Raw genomic sequence first — 18,076 nt, 5'->3', positions numbered from 1 at the left:
GTCCCTCTTATATGCCTTCTCCCAGAGCATTCTAAGAGCTGTAGGCACGATGTGAGTGACGTCATCATATCGCTCCTACAGCAACCTGGGACCGGAGTGCATGGGGAGCACAGCAGAGAAGCAGAAGCTGTCTGCGGATAGCTCTGCTTTATTCTATATGGAAGTCCTCCAGACGCAGATGAGTTGAATCCTGGGCATACCTCCCGCCGACTGGGACTGCGGGACACGACCCACAATCTGGGACTGTCCCGCAGAATCCGGGATGGTTGGGAGGTATGAGTTAGGGTACCACATTTAAGCCCCCATATATAGTGTGGGAGGCAAGTCTTAGTTATACAGTTGGAGGTATTAAGCACTTGACTTTTACTAGGCATCTCTTACATTAGCTCGTACTGTCTTTTACAGTGGAAATTCTATTTTTCGGACTATAAGACGCACTGGACTATAAGACGCACCTAGGTTTTAGAGGAGGAAAATAGGGAAAAAAAAATTTGAAGCAAAAACTGGTAAAATATTTAATATATGGGAGTTGTAGTTTTGCAACAGCTGCAAGGCCACATTGACAGGTGACCCTGCAGCTGTACGGGGATGTATAGGGCGTTTTTTTTTGCGGGGCCAGATGTACTTTTTAGTTATACCATTTTGGGGAATGTCTATTTCTTAGATCACCTTGTATTGAAAAAAAAAAAACAGGAGGTGATTTAGAACTTTTATTTATTTTATATTTTTATTATATATTTTAAAGCTTTTTTTTTTTTTTTACTATTTTATTCCCCCCGGGGGCTTGAGCCTGCGGTCACTTGATTGTAAGTCCCATAGACGGCAATACAACTGTATTACAGTTGGAGGTATTAAGCACTTGACTTTTACTAGGCATCTCTTACATTAGCTCGTACTGTCTTTTACAGTGGAAATTCTATTGCACTACTGCACTCTATTGTCGTATTTTCTCTTTTATATCACTACTCACAGGGTACCAAACATTAGTCTTGCTTCTTTTACTTTTATGATCAGACCCCCCTAGGGACCTTGAACGCTAGGGTGTCTCATTGCTCATACTATTCACTGCAATACTAATGTATGGCAGTGACTTGTATAATCCCATTTCTTCTATTACACTACAAGAGCCTGGTCAACCTTTTAACAACTTCATTTATTCCCAGGTTTCCATGTTGTGTTTTGCAGTATAATGTATACTATACTTCTCATGATTTTCTAATGAACAAATCAATCCTTTGACTGACATCACATTAAATTTATGTACCTTGACACAAACGCTCCTTGAATAACGTCTCAGAAAGGACTTGAATATACAGAACACAAGGTCCTGTTTGTCCATTGAGATGTCCGACATCTGATGATTGATTATTTTTTTGCATTCTGTATTTTCAAAAGTAACAAAGAGCTAGAAAAAAATGTTTCTTCAGATTATATTAAGTTCTTTACAGCTTTATCTTCATAGCTGTCTGTAGAATACAGTTCACAGATAAGACATTTAAGAACAGTTTGTAGTCACTGGAAATGGTATATTAGGAACTTCTTATACGTTCCTGGACTTGTGGCACATACTGTAAACCACTGTATAGGATTGTAGTATAAAGCACGCTGGAGGGCAAGAAACATCTTGAGCTTCTTAATAAGGAGATCAATTTAAAACCTGACCCAATGTCTGCAAAAGTGATCTCAAGTACAATCTCACAGTATATACTGTATATCTATATGTGAGTGTATCTATTCAGTATCCCAGGGGACGCTACTAAACTTATGCACTGTTTGCATGTACCGTATTTTTCGGACTATAAGACGCACCTAGGTTTTAGAGGAGGAAAATAGGGAAAAAAAAATTTGAAGCAAAAACTGGTAAAATATTTAATATATGGGAGTTGTAGTTTTGCAACAGCTGCAAGGCCACATTGACAGGTGACCCTGCAGCTGTACGGGGATGTATAGGGCGTTTTTTTTTGCGGGGCCAGATGTACTTTTTAGTTATACCATTTTGGGGAATGTCTATTTCTTAGATCACCTTGTATTGAAAAAAAAAAACAGGAGGTGATTTAGAACTTTTATTTATTTTATATTTTTATTATATATTTTAAAGCTTTTTTTTTTTTTTTACTATTTTATTCCCCCCGGGGGCTTGAGCCTGCGGTCACTTGATTGTAAGTCCCATAGACGGCAATACAACTGTATTACAGTTGGAGGTATTAAGCACTTGACTTTTACTAGGCATCTCTTACATTAGCTCGTACTGTCTTTTACAGTGGAAATTCTATTGCACTACTGCACTCTATTGTCGTATTTTCTCTTTTATATCACTACTCACAGGGTACCAAACATTAGTCTTGCTTCTTTTACTTTTATGATCAGACCCCCCTAGGGACCTTGAACGCTAGGGTGTCTCATTGCTCATACTATTCACTGCAATACTAATGTATGGCAGTGACTTGTATAATCCCATTTCTTCTATTACACTACAAGAGCCTGGTCAACCTTTTAACAACTTCATTTATTCCCAGGTTTCCATGTTGTGTTTTGCAGTATAATGTATACTATACTTCTCATGATTTTCTAATGAACAAATCAATCCTTTGACTGACATCACATTAAATTTATGTACCTTGACACAAACGCTCCTTGAATAACGTCTCAGAAAGGACTTGAATATACAGAACACAAGGTCCTGTTTGTCCATTGAGATGTCCGACATCTGATGATTGATTATTTTTTTGCATTCTGTATTTTCAAAAGTAACAAAGAGCTAGAAAAAAATGTTTCTTCAGATTATATTAAGTTCTTTACAGCTTTATCTTCATAGCTGTCTGTAGAATACAGTTCACAGATAAGACATTTAAGAACAGTTTGTAGTCACTGGAAATGGTATATTAGGAACTTCTTATACGTTCCTGGACTTGTGGCACATACTGTAAACCACTGTATAGGATTGTAGTATAAAGCACGCTGGAGGGCAAGAAACATCTTGAGCTTCTTAATAAGGAGATCAATTTAAAACCTGACCCAATGTCTGCAAAAGTGATCTCAAGTACAATCTCACAGTATATACTGTATATCTATATGTGAGTGTATCTATTCAGTATCCCAGGGGACGCTACTAAACTTATGCACTGTTTGCATGTACCGTATTTTTCGGACTATAAGACGCACCTAGGTTTTAGAGGAGGAAAATAGGGAAAAAAAAATTTGAAGCAAAAACTGGTAAAATATTTAATATATGGGAGTTGTAGTTTTGCAACAGCTGCAAGGCCACATTGACAGGTGACCCTGCAGCTGTACGGGGATGTATAGGGCGTTTTTTTTTGCGGGGCCAGATGTACTTTTTAGTTATACCATTTTGGGGAATGTCTATTTCTTAGATCACCTTGTATTGAAAAAAAAAAACAGGAGGTGATTTAGAACTTTTATTTATTTTATATTTTTATTATATATTTTAAAGCTTTTTTTTTTTTTTTACTATTTTATTCCCCCCGGGGGCTTGAGCCTGCGGTCACTTGATTGTAAGTCCCATAGACGGCAATACAACTGTATTACAGTTGGAGGTATTAAGCACTTGACTTTTACTAGGCATCTCTTACATTAGCTCGTACTGTCTTTTACAGTGGAAATTCTATTGCACTACTGCACTCTATTGTCGTATTTTCTCTTTTATATCACTACTCACAGGGTACCAAACATTAGTCTTAAAGGGGTGTTCTGAGATTTTTTATAATCATTTGAAACTACTGCTAGTTTGTCAATAAACATACACTATGTGATCAAAAGTATCCGAACACCTGGCTGAAAATGACTTACAAGTTCGTGGCGCCCTCCATCGGTAATGCTGGAATTCAATATGGTGTTGGCCCACCCTTTGTTAGGAGTATTTAGGTTCATTACTTTCTATTTTTCTTACCTGGGGAGTTTTTGGCTGCGCAGTGTCTGGGGTGGCATCCTGGCGCTGCGGGGTTGTCCTGTCGTGGGTATTGGTGCACACCTTCTGACTTGCACGCGCGCACTGCTGGTAGGCAGCTTTATTTCCTGGTTAATTAGTCTGTCCTCCCATTTGCACCTGGGAGGAGTGGTCTCTACTCTGTATTTAAACCCATGCCTCCCATGGTTCTGTGCTGAGTGTCGCTTTTGCAGAGCTAGGCCTTAGCAGGAGGAGTAGGTGGTTATCTTGGATAGAGGAAGTTCCGTGGTTGGTTTTTGGGAGGTTTGGGTGAACGAGTTGGTTTATGTGTTTTCCCTTTCTGTGTTCACCAATCCTCCCTCTGTGTATAATTGACTGTGTGAGTGAATTGCCTTATCCTTTGATTTCTACTCAGTTTCCCTGTGTTTGTTTCCTAGTGTAAGGTTCCTTCCCATATTGGTTTGGGGGAATCCTTTCCCACATTTTTCCTGTGTGCTGCTTGTGTTGTTAGTCAGCGCACACCCTTGTCAGTCCCTGTCAGTAGCAGCTTCACTTGTTCGTTAGGGGTGACCCCCTTTAGTCTCCAGTCCCTAGAGATCTTATAGGGCATTCCTTCTCCCACTTCCCTCTAGGCCTACGGTATCAGTGAGAGAGGAGCCGTCGGGGTCAGGCTTAGCCTGAGTACAGCCGACCAACACCCGTGAGGTAGGGACCGGGTTAGCTAGTGGGAGTAGTGCAGGGCGAGATTTCCTACTGCTATTCCTTAGCCCCGTTGCAGCTACCTGGACTGACATAACAGTATACTCAGCCAGTAAAAAAAAAAAAAAAAAAAGGTTCATTTGCATTATGACGGACCTGAAACAGTTGTACCAGGCGGTGCAGCAGATTTCCACTGAGATGGAGGGGATCAAGCTACGAATGGATGCTATCCAAGCTTCTGGCGTATCTCAGTTACAGCAGTTGGCTCAACACACAGCCTCTCAGGTGGAGGGCATACAGAGGCAGGTGAGTAGCGCCCCTGTGGGTCGGCCTCTGGAGCCAAAAGTCAGCTTACCTGAACCCTTCCGAGGTAAGAGGTCAGATTTTTTCCGATTTCAAAAGGACTGTCTTTTGTATTTCCGGCTACGGCCGTTTTCCTCCGGTTCTGAGGTACAGAGAGTTGGGATTATTATTACTTTATTGAGAGATGATCCCCTCATCTGGGCACATTCGTTACCAGCCGACTCAGCTTGCTTACTAACTGTAGAGGCGTTTTTCTCCACAATGGGGTTACTGTATGACGACCCAGACAGGGTACGCACGGCTGAGTATAACCTACGACGTGCGGTGCAAGGGGATCACGCTATAGAGAAATATTGCACAGAGTTTCGTAGGTGGGCAGCAGAAGTACACTGGAATGACCCTGCTCTACTTAGTCAGTTTGAGACAGGGCTCTCGGACCAGGTTAAAGACCATCTAGTTTCTCACCCTGTTCCGGGAGATCTAGATGAGGCCATGCAGCTGGCAATTAGAGTTGGACGGCGCCTCCGGGAGCGTGGAGACAAGAGTCCTGGGGGGCTTAGCCCTCCTCAATTCTCTGTTTTTAGAGAGGACCCGGGGGACCAACCCATGCAGATTGGGGCCACTGTGCAAAGTGCTAGACCCAAGAGTGAAGGGTCCCGCACAGTACGCTGTTTTGTGTGTGGAGGGATGGGACATGTAGCAAGGGTATGCCCCTCCAGAGAATGGTTCGCCAAGGAGAGTAATAACCCCAGGTCTATTGAGGGTAAAGGGAGAAAACCTACTAAGGAGGGAGGTGTGCATATTTCCTGTACTCAGACATGAAGGATGGGTAAATGGGCAGAAGTGCCCGATTTTGGTTGATTGTGGTTCGGCAGTCAACCTTATTGACTCAGAGTTTTGTGAGCAATTAAGAGTGAGTCCTTTGGTCTTGAAGTCTCAGATACCGGTGTGGGCTATTGATAAGACCCCTCTACAGCAAGCTATCATCTCCAAACAGGTGGAGGGTCTGGAGTTTATTGTGGGTGGCCACAGGGAAGAGATTGACTTGTTCTTGTTGTCTAAGTTACCAGCACAAGTAGTGTTGGGGTGGCCCTGGCTGAAGCAGCATAACCCTATTATCAACTGGGAGACCGAGTCAGTAGTTTCTTGGGGGCAGGGGTGTAATGGTTGATGGAAGCAAATTTGAAGAAAATCCAGCACTGCAGTCAGGTATCCGTATAAAATAAAACTTAACTTTTATTGACTTGTAGTTGATACATTAAAAAATCTGTGTGCAGCAATAGGAGTAGCAGAAGCCTACGCGTTTCGGGATAGACCCTTACTCATGGCATACAGAGCTGTAATATGCTGCAATCTTATATAAAAATAAAAGAGACACACATAAAATCCAGGCCCCTCCCATCTGCACATAGACAGGAAGTTAATTAATTAAGCAACATCTGTGATACATGCGATAAGATGCAAGTGAAACAGGAACAAAAGCAGACAAAGTTGGCTGATTGTAGTCAAAATAGTTCAAACAGGTTAAGGTAAATAAGTAAATAAATCATAATTTTTAGTGACATAGATAAAACGTGACATGACCAAGAGATGTAACATCTTCATTACATAGTTGTGGCACCATACTGAAGAAACATAATGACAACATCCCTTTCTATGGTGCATAATGCACCAGGAGGATAGAGTACGTATTATACTGAGAAAAAAAAAACAAAAACAAAAAAAAACAAAAAAAAAATATAATATGAGAGGTTGGCCTTCCGAGTGGAGGTGGATGCCTCCTCGGTGGGGGTGGGAGCAGTACTTTCTCAGGAGTTCGAGGAGGGTACGCATCCCTGTGCCTTCTTTTCTAAGAAATTCTCTGCCTCTGAACGGAATTATGACATCGGAGATAGGGAACTACTGGCAATAAAACTAGCGTTCGAACATTGGCGTCATTTCCTGGAGGGGGCCAGAAGGCCAGTCCAGGTATTTACTGACCACAAGAATTTGGTTTATCTTGGGTCGGCGAAGAGATTAAATGCACGACAGGCCAGATGGGCTCTATTTTTTGCGCGGTTCCATTTTACCGTGACTTATGTGCCGGGTTCAAAGAATGTTAAGGCTGATGCTTTATCCCGGTATATGTCGACTGAGGAGGAACGAGAGGCGCCTGCCACTATTCTTGGGGATGGAGTGGTGGTAGCAGTATTGGGCGCGAAATTGGAGAAGGCCTTGATCGAAGCGCAACACGCTGCACCTTCCAAGATACCTAGAAACAAGCTTTTTGTCCCAACTACTCTCCGACAAAGTCTCCTGAGGGAGTGTCACAAGTCGGTTCTTGCTGGTCACCCGGGGGTTTCAGAGACCATGAGATTGGTGTCTAGGAATTTTTGGTGGCCAGGGTGGAGTAAGGATGTCTTGCAGTTTGTTCAAAATTGTTCGGTCTGTGCAAGAGCCAAGGCGTCGCATACCCGTCCCCACGGTCTTCTACATCCATTGGAACCTCCTAAGGCACCTTGGACTCATCTGTCTATGGATTTCATCACGGGCCTTCCGGTGTCTAAGGGTTTCACGGTCATTTGGGTAGTCGTTGACCGCTTCACGAAAATGTGCCATTTGATCCCGTTTTCCAGGCTGCCATCTGCCAAGACACTATCAGAGGCGTTTATTAAAGAAATTGTAAGGTTGCATGGTCTTCCTGAGGAGATCGTTTCGGACAGGGGACCGCAATTTGTGGCTAAATTCTGGCGGGCTTTTTGCAGCAGGTTGGGAGTTACACTGTCGTTTTCCTCCGGGTTTCACCCAGAGTCTAACGGACAAACAGAGAGGAAGAATCAGGATGTGGAACAGTTTTTGAGGTGTTTTGTTCGAGAGAACCAGAATAATTGGGCTGCCTTTCTCCCCCTGGCAGAATTTTCCCTAAACAACCATGATTCCAATGCCACAGGTACCACACCTTTTTTTTGCTCCGGTGGTAGACATCCTGTTTTCGGAGTATTTTCTTCCATTTCTTCCCCAGTTCCGGAGGAGGAGCTATTTTCTAAAAAGCTGCAAGGGGTATGGTCCCGTATCCGAGAGAATCTGGTGCGGGCATCGCACCAGGCTAAGGTCCAGGCGGATCGGAAGAGAGGAGAGTTGCAGTTCTTCCCTGGTGAGATGGTTTGGTTGTCCACCAAGAATATCAGGTTGAAGGTTCCTAGCAAGAAGCTGGGTCCCAGGTTTGTGGGTCCTTTTAAGATCATCAAGATGGTAAATGAAGTGGCGGCGCAGCTGCAACTACCTAAAAGGTGGAAGATAAACCGGGTGTTCCATGTCTCCTTGTTAAAGAAGGCCAAGAAGGGAACGTCTCCAGTTAAGGTTCCACCAGTTTCTGAGTCCGGGGAGTATGAGATATCCCGAGTTCTGGATAGCAAATATGTTCGGGGGAAGCTACGGTATCTGGTGGCATGGAAGGGATACGGTCCTGAGGATAATTCTTGGGTCCTGGAGTCGGATATGTCAGCCCCCAGACTCGTGGAGAAATTCCACAAGGAGTTCCCGAAGAAGGATGCTCCTAGAGAATCCGGAGTCTTCTCCTTGAGGGGAGGATCCTGTTAGGAGTATTTAGGTTCATTACTTTCTATTTTTCTTACCTGGGGAGTTTTTGGCTGTGCAGTGTCTGGGGTGGCATCCTGGCGCTGCGCGGTTGTCCTGTCATGGGTATTGGTGCACACCTTCTGACTTGCACGCGCGCACTGCTGGTAGGCAGCTTTATTTCCTGGTTGATTAGTCTGTCCTCCCATTTGCACCTGGGAGGAGTGGTCTCTACTCTGTATTTAAACCCATGCCTCCCATGGTTCTGTGCTGAGTGTTGCTTTTTCAGAGCTAGGCCTTAGCAGGAGGAGTAGGTGGTGTTCTGGGATAGAGGAAGTTCCGTGGTTGGTTTTTGGGAGGTTTGGGTGAACGAGTTGGTTTGTGTGTTTTCCCTTCTGTGTTCACCAATCCTCCCTCTGTGTATAATTGACTGTGTGAGTGAATTGCCTTATCCTTTGATTTCTACTCAGTTTCCCTGTGTTTGTTTCCTAGTGTAAGGTTCCTTCCCTTATTGGTTTGGGGGAATCCTTTTCCACATTTTTCCTGTGTGCTGTTTGTGTTGTTAGTCAGCGCACACCCTTGTCAGTCCCTGTCAGTAGCAGCTTCACTTGTTCGTTAGGGGTGACCCCCTTTAGTCTCCAGTCCCTAAAGATCTTATAGGGCATTCCTTCTCCCACTTCCCTCTAGGCCTACGGTATCAGTGAGAGAGGAGCCGTCGGGGTCAGGCTTAGCCTGAGTACAGCCGACCAACACCCGTGAGGTAGGGACCGGGATAGCTAGTGGGAGTAGTGCAGGGCGAGATTTCCTACTGCTATTCCTTAGCCCCGTTGCAGCTACCTGGACTGACATAACACCCTTAGCCTTGATGACAGCTTCCACTCTCACAGGCATATGTTCAATCAGGTGCTGGAAGGTTTCTTGGGGAATGGCACCCCATTCTTCACGGAGTGCTGCACTGAGGAGAGGTATCGATGTAGGTCGGTGAGGCCTGGCACGAAGTTGGCGTTCCAAAACATCCCAAAGGCGTTCTATAGGATTAAAGTCAGGACTCTGTGCAGGCCAGTCCATTACAGAGATGTTATTGTCGTGTAACCACTCCGCCACAGGCGGTGCAGTATGAACAGATGCTCAATCGTGTTGAAAGTTGCAATCGCCATCCCCGAATTGCTCTTCAACAGTGGGAAGCAAGAAGGTGTTTAAAACATCAATGTAAGCCTGTGCTGTGATAGTGCCACGCAAAACACCAAGAGGTGCAAGCCCCCTCCATGAAAAACACGAACACACCATAACACCACCGCCTCCAAATTTTACTGTTGGCACTACACACGCTGGCAGATGACGTTCACCGGGCATTCACCATACCCACACCCTGCCATCGGATCGCTACATTGTGTACCGTGATTCGTCACTCCACACAACGTTTTTCCACTGTTCAATCGTCCAATGTTTACGCTCCTTACATCAAGTGAGGCGTCGTTTGGCATTAACCCATGTGATGTATGGCACCCAATCACCTGACCACGTTCGAAGTCCGTGAGTTCCGCGAAGCGCCCCATTCTGCTCTCTCACGATGTCTAATGTCTACTGAGGTCTCTTATATGGAGTACCTGACAGTAGGTGGCAGCACAATGCACCTAATATGGAAAACTTATGTTTTTGGGGGTGTCTGGATACTTTTGATCACATAGTGTATCAAAAAGTACTCCCTTCTTCTCGAGCCTTCGTTTCCAGTGATGGGAGCTGCATTCTTCTCTGTACAGGACCTCTGGCTGACATCACCAGTGATGTCACAATTGTGAGAAAGGACTGCTGCAGCCAATGACAGGCCTCAGTGGTGACCTCTTCATAAACACCATGTGACTGCTGTTTGTGACAAGCTGATGCGGCAGTGATGACTGACACAGCACAGAACCTGTATACTAAGGAATGGAGGAGGTAGTGGGCCCGGGACAGGTGAGTACTTGTTTTGTTATAATTATCAGCCCACTTACAGCAATGTAAAATAATGAAATAATGTCTCCGGACACCCATTTAAGGGGTCTGAGGAATGAATCACCAGAGAAATAACTTACATTATTCACAGTATAAATTACTTTTTACACTAAACCAATTTTATTTGTATATTATCGATTTGACAAAAATATGTTTTGATTATTACTATTGTCTACACACATACAAACACATGCACAAGCATTAAAATATACCGCACTCACACGACAGCATACGCATGCCCAAACCCTCTACATCACAACCAGACCACACACATAAAAAATGATTTCACAGTTTTGGTTATTAGCATTCGCTACAATTACACAGCCACAAACACTACATCCTATTGCCTGCACATAGAACTACTACACCACACCCATACACACACACACTGTGCACAAACACACGACATCACATACACATTGCAGTAGTGATATTATGTTTGCATCTGACCAGTAGATGGCGATGTATTATAGTGGTTTCTTATTGTAACATGGTGTGTTGCTAGGCAAAAATGTTTATACTCTTTTAAGTTGTTGATTTCTATTCTAATGCTTTTTTATAACAAGGTATAAATTTATGCAGCGTCTCTTCACGCCGCTAAGGTGAGAATCCTGCAGGAGTCACCTAGTGAAGCTGTAAGTGGTGTTAAGTTTCATCTCTTCTCACCAACAATGTGTTGGTGAATCAGACACTCAGCATTTATTGGCCACCTAAACATATGCTGTGTATTATTTTCAATCTTCCATTTTACAGAGCTGGCATGGTTTATGCATCAGAATGTGCATTGCATAGAACAGAAATAGGAAATGCAAACTTGCATACTTAATACTTAAGAGAACTTCTTGTATTTTTAACCATTTCTTACGTAATACTGTAACATCTTATGTCACTGTATTACTGTGATCGATGATCCATCTTACAGTCCCCATTGATCTATAAAGAGGCCTGCTGGGGATCTGCAATGATATCCAACTGGGATATTCTAGACCACTATCAGTTTTACAGAGGGTATCTGGAGAATCAGCCTACCCATGGTATTAACTAACTGAGTTATTTCTTTCAAACACTACATTAATGATGTATGCTTGTATGATGTATGTATGTTGCAAGTTACCTTACAGTGTGTAGAGTCTAAGGCCTGGTTCACAACTGCGTTCAGTATTTCGTTCCAGGAGTCCGCTTGGGGACCCACCCCTCCCAAATGGAATACCAAACACATTAAAAAGCAGTGAGCAATGAAAGCACATGGACCCCATAGACTATAATTGGGTCCGTGTTTTTTCCCGCACAGTGTCCGCATAAATCATGTAGAGAGAAAAGTAGTGAAAGCGGACTCCCCAAATGGAATACTGAACACAGATATGAAACGGGCCTAATAGAACATGTATGCTCCACTAGGAAATTTGGCAAAGGAGTATGCAAACAAATAAAACTCACTCTAGCTCCACCTTTTAGAAGGTAGCACCCTATGGATCAATGGCTGCTTTTTTATGTAACCTTGTCTGTAAATAAAGCAAACCAGAACATCTCTTCGAAAAAGACCCTTCAGCAGACAGCTTTTTTGGAAGTATTTCCCCTCGTCAGTGCAAAGCATGGTACTGATTTGGCTGTTGAGAGGTCATAGACATGGTCAGAAGGGGTACAATTCATCCTTAAGGAGACACTGCCTTTGCAGTGTCATTATGTTTGCATCTGAGCAGTAGATGGCGATATATTATAGTGTTTTCTTATAGACCATGCATGAACAAAAAGCTTCTGCCACAAGTGTATTTTTTTCTAAATATATTTATGGACCGTTAGCAATCCTGACTTCCTATAGGCTATTACGGTTTCTCCATAATAATCTGACCAAATCATGGCTTTATTTTGTGTGTCTTGTGCTTCAGTACACAGTGCACACAGTACACAGTCCTATTCTGTGACTTTGCCTGGCCTGCTGCTTCCACATTTATCTGTTACTTCTAGAACCTTCCAGTTTATAATAATAGCACTTAGTCTTGATCCGGGCTGATCTAGAAAATCTGAAATTTTCTGTCTTGTAGTAAAGGCGGCACCCTGTGACGGTGCTACTGTATGCTTAAAAGGAGTTTGTCACTGGGGCACACCCTGTTGAATCATGAGCGCAGCCAGATATTCGAGATTCAATAAAATGCTGTGTCTCCATTGCTGAGACATTAGCTTTTTTTCTTCATATGCTGAAGTGCATTTACTGTGTTAAAGGGGTATTCCCAACTGGCATGTTCACCAACCTGCATGCTGTGTGCTCTCTTCACTTCCTGGTTTTCTCGGTACATTGGTGGGCGTGGTTTCACTTGCTGTGGTATCTCTCTTCACAGCAGTATGTGTGCAGTCAGTAATGAGGAATGGTTGTAAATAAATTAGCACAGTGTCACTGGAAGATGCACAATATGAAGCTGATGTAGCAGATCTGGATTTGATTACAATAAACTCTATTTTAGGTCTGTGCTTACATACAGAGGTAACGGACTTCTTATCTCAGCCCTTATCAGCAAAATTCAATTAAACTGACTGATCACTGGAAGAGCAAAAGATAAACAGCTCAGAAATACAAGCAAGGAGCACTCACCTCCCCCTCCCCTATCTGAGAGCAGGGAGCTGCATCACTTGTGTGGTGCAGAGAGATAAACAGCTCAGAAATACAAGCTCGCTCCCCTGCACTCAGCTACCCCCCCTACCTGAGAGCAGGGAGCTATGTCACTTGTCGGCTGAGGAGATAAGCTCGTCACCAGGCCCGTGGTTATGGAAACGCGGTGTAAACAATGAAGTGAATAAATTAAGATAGCGGCCAAACAAAGCAGTTTTGATAAAGCAATGTATTTAAGAAAACTCTTAAAACCACATAAACTAGCAGTATAGATAGGATCCTTGTGATGGGACAACCCCTTTAAGAAACCAGCCCATTCTCCTTCCAGTCACTGTGAAGCCATCTTTCTTTTTAATTTATCTGTGGACAGGGCTTCCCTAGTAACAGGGAGTGAACTGCAAATTAGCTAGGATGGAAGACACCGAGTGACAGTGACTTTAGAAAGGTTTTTCAGGCAGAAAGCATTTGCAATTAAAGTTCATTATATTTTGGTCCATAAAACTAGTGACTATTTAAAGTCACCCAAGAACAATACTACAACCATATTTGAGATTATATGACTGTGTGCTTGATTTTATGCCTTTTTATGCAATGGATGTAGTAGACCTTTTTCTTCATATAGTGTACATTCACACTAAATATTGTGGCTTCAACTATAAAGCATATTTTCTTAAAAGAATAATACAAGTGAATATAACAAGTTTTGTATAAGACAACTTATTGAAGAAAGATGATTTTCCTCTACTTCTCATGTAGTTTTCTTCCCCATTCTCTTCAGAGACATATTATTAATAGATTCCATCATCTGTGCTCAGCTTTACACAGAGAAGTCTATAGAGTGGGGGCAGGGAATGATGAAACTGCTACTGGCTAGTAACTGATTTATTGCATCAGTAACATAACTCTATACTACTATACAGAGTAAGTATAGTAGGGTTGCTATCTCATACACTAAGTGTAGGAAAGCTCAGTAGCTTTCTCCTCCCCCTTCTCTCTCCATAGACATGTTATAAGGAACTCTAAAAGTAGGAAATAGAAATCCAGCCTTATAAATGGAAAAAGCAGCATTAATGAGTTGCCTTACAATTTTTTTTTATAGTCGACTGTTTACCTTATTTATAAAAAGTTGTTTTATAAGTCCTTTAAGGTTGTTCAATCTTAAAAAATAGAATTGTAAAACTTGCTATGGGTAACAGGATTATTTTACCTGTAGATGTCTATTCCAGATTTTGTCTTTAGGCTTTGCTTAGTCCCCTTGTCACTTCCTTGTCTGTTTTATACTATTTTTTAAAAAAGCAATCTATACATTAAAGTTTTTGACAATGAAGCAAGGACGTGATGAAGTAGGTGACAAGGGAACTAAGTCGGAATTTCCTGTAATGGCGTGACATCATGCATGCAGATCACAAGGGCTGTTGTCTTGCAATGACTCATCCCTTTATACCTTTATATGGTCCATCAAAGGGGTGAGACTAACTGCTGGGGGAAACAAGGAGGGTAACAGAAAGTGTGGGAGTATGTCAGATCTTCAGCATATGACAAGGTTGTGCTTCCTTCTACTCTCCTGCTGGCCCCACCACCATTGATGGTTATTGCTGCCCCCTTTGTATTCAGGGCAGTAACCCATGTGATTGGCAGATGGTACATCATGCCATCACAGGTAGCTCTGACTTGTTCATGTCAAGCCAAGTAGATGCCTATGGATACTTCTATCTTTACCATAGGAACTTATACAAGTTCTTCCATAATATCTCAGATATTATGTTGTGAGGGTTTTTTATTTTGTATTCTTTCCATTCTGATTCTAGGCTACAGAGAAACTGTTGAGAACAATTATCTTTTCTTTATTAACGCTAATTAAACTGACCACAGCTACAGTGAAATAATCATCATATTATCATTATAAACAGATTAAAGAAGAAAATGAATGTATGGATTTCGATTTTTAAAGTTTTGTTCCATACAGCCATGTTTTTGATTAGATATCGAGATGCATTGCACAAGTCTAACCAAATTAATTTCAGCTCGCAATGAACTTTGACCTTTACTCTAGGTACATACAGTAATGAGTTAAATTCTCATTCTTACATTAAAATACTTCCTAGTCTGTTGTATGCTGTTCTTTAACAAAGCAATTTGTGCATCAAAGTTTTTGACCATAAATACAGGATGTAATGAAGTATTTCAGGAACCATTGCTTTAGCAACTGCCATGGGGTGCCTTAATGTGGGAAGCAAGACGCATATAGTCTACAAGCATCAATGTTAGGGTTTAAATGCTGAAAATACCTTTGATGCTTCCCAAAATCTTTCGCCAGTTTCATGGGAGGAATTTCTTAAATTATTTACATAATTTTTGTGGCATTTTTTAGATAAAATTTGCAGCTCCTTTCTTTACAAAATAGCCAAAAAAATGTGGTTAGGTGGAAGTGTTGGGGTCACTATTGATCTTACGCTGGGTTCACACCTGCGTCTGGGGTCTCCGTTCTATGGTTTCCGCCTTCTGCATGCCAGAAGACGGAAACCATAGACCGGGTCCGGCCGTGCGCGGCGGTGAGCGTTTTAGGCTCTCCGCCGCGAAACCGGATTTTTTTATCCGGACACAGAGTACTGCATGTCCGACTCTGTGTCCGGATTATAAAACCTGGTTTCGCGGCGGAGAGCGCAAAACGCTCACCGCCGCGCACGGCCGGACAGCTTTCTCACCCATTCAAATGAATGGGTGAGAAAGTCTCCTGCAGGTTTCCGTATCCTGCCTGTGTTTTAGGCAGGAAACGGAAACCTAGGTACGGAGACCGGGCCGCAGATGTGAACGAGCCCTTACAGATTGAGAAACTAAAGATACATTTCCTGAAATATACTCCAATATGTGTCTTGTAATTTATTTAGTGATCTATAGAACAGGAAAAATATACTTTTACAATGTAGATGTTCGCTCCCTCGAAAAGAATCAGGGTTTTTTTTTTTTTTTTTTTTTTACAAATATAAGTTAGTCTTTATATCCTTTAAAGGAATTGTTATGAAGGACCTTCATCATTAGAAAGCAGTTTACACAAGTTAAAACCCAAATTATGAATATGAACCCTATTTTTCATATATTGTGCATTTTCATTACTCCATAAAGCTTACATGAAGAACAGCAAAAGAACAGGACTCCATAGGGTAAAAGAAACCATCAACATAGAACAATGATATTGTCTTATTGCTGCTCACCTTGTATGACTGTGCAACGTTAGGCACAACGATATTCAGTATTTGTTTATCTAGCTGCTGCTGTCCCCTTTTCAAATGTAGAAGTCTGTTCCCATGGATATACACAGAGCTTCTTAGTAGAAAGAACATTAAAGACAAGTATAGAATTCGTTGTCTTTGGAATAGTAAGGGGGCATGCATGCATGACTTTATCTTCCATTACAAAACTAAACAGATGACATGGTTTGCATTAGTGTCAATGGGAATGGACACAGAATCAGTGTGTGACTGTTCTCTGCAACAGACAACAGTTTAATGTCTGTCTCTGTCATTCCATGATAGAAGACGGCAACGGACATTTGCAACGGTAGTGTGAACGCCCCCTAACCTCTACACAGATCATACGTGCCATCTTAAATGCTCAAAATAATTCAGATAAATAACAAGTGAAAATAATAATAACCTTCAATCCATTATGGAGTATAACAGATAACTTATCAAATACATAAAATAGTAAAAATAAGTGTTTGACTTTGCAATAAGTGTAAATGCTGTAAAAACTAACTTTGGTATTGATTTAAAAAAAAGTGAGACTATGGACACCTTTGTGGGACTTTTTTCTTTCTAAATGCATGCATGTTTGTTAATAAATAGAGATGAGCGAACAGTGTTCTATCGAACACATGTTCGATCGGATATCAGGGTGTTCGCCATGTTCGAATCGAATCGAACACCGCGTGGTAAAGTGCGCCAAAATTCGATTCCCCTCCCACCTTCCCTGGCGCCTTTTTTGCACCAATAACAGCGCAGGGGAGGTGGGACAGGAACTACGACACCGGGGGCATTGAAAAAAATTGGAAAAAGTCATTGGCTGCCGAAATCAGGTGACCTCCATTTTAGACGAATAGTGGATTTCAAATCCGGGTCATATGAGAATGTGAACTTTGTGACTATGAGACAGGGATAGCTGTACAGGCAGGGATAGCTAGGGATAACCTTTATTTAGGGGGGAATGTTATTAAAAATAACTTTTTGGGGCTCTATCGGGTGTGTAATTATGATTTTTGTGAGATAAACTTTTTCCCATAGGGATGCATTGGCCAGCGCTGATTGGCCGAATTCCGTACTCTGGCCAATCAGCGCTGGCCAATGCACTCTATTAGCTTGATGAAGCAGAGTGTGCACAAGGGTTCAAGCGCACCCTCGGCTCTGATGTAGCAGAGCCGAGGCTGCACAAGGGTTCAAGCGCACCCTCGGCTCTGATGTAGGAGAGCCGAGGGTGCACTTGAACCCTTGTGCACCCTCGGCTCTGCTACATCAGAGCCGAGGGTGCGCTTGAACCCTTGTGCACACTCTGCTTCATCAAGCTAATAGAATGCATTGGCCAGCGCTGATTGGCCAATGCATTCTATTAGCCTGATGAAGTAGAGCTGAATGTGTGTGCTAAGCACACACATTCAGCTCTACTTCATCGGGCTAATAGAATGCATTGGCCAGCGCTGATTGGCCAGAGTACGGAATTCGGCCAATCAGCGCTGGCTCTGCTGGAGGAGGCGGAGTCTAAGGTCGGACCTGAATGGAGACTGGTGTGGAGCGATCTTAGACTCCGCCTCCTCCAGCAGAGCCAGCGCTGATTGGTCGAGTTCCGTACTCTGGCCAATCAGCACTGGCCAATGCATTTCTATGGGGAAAAGTTAGCTTGCGAAAATCGCAAACTGACAGGGATTTCCATGAAATAAAGTGACTTTTATGCCCCCAGACATGCTTCCCCTGCTGTCCCAGTGTCATTCCAGGGTGTTGGTATCATTTCCTGGGGTGTCATAGTGG

General features: G+C 42.7%; 1 protein-coding gene across 3 annotated transcripts in view; it reads right to left on the bottom strand.

The window, feature by feature from the left end:
- GRM1 (glutamate metabotropic receptor 1) overlaps positions 1-18,076 on the bottom strand; it is a 286,785-nt gene that overhangs the window by 127,658 nt on the left and 141,051 nt on the right. The gene's annotated exons all lie outside the window — the stretch shown is intronic.

Source organism: Leptodactylus fuscus, chromosome 3 (assembly GCF_031893055.1).
Source record: "Leptodactylus fuscus isolate aLepFus1 chromosome 3, aLepFus1.hap2, whole genome shotgun sequence".
NCBI classification, from domain to species: Eukaryota; Metazoa; Chordata; class Amphibia; order Anura; family Leptodactylidae; genus Leptodactylus; species Leptodactylus fuscus.
Note: the sequence above shows the minus strand (reverse complement) of the source record. Positions and strands in the feature narration are given on the sequence as shown.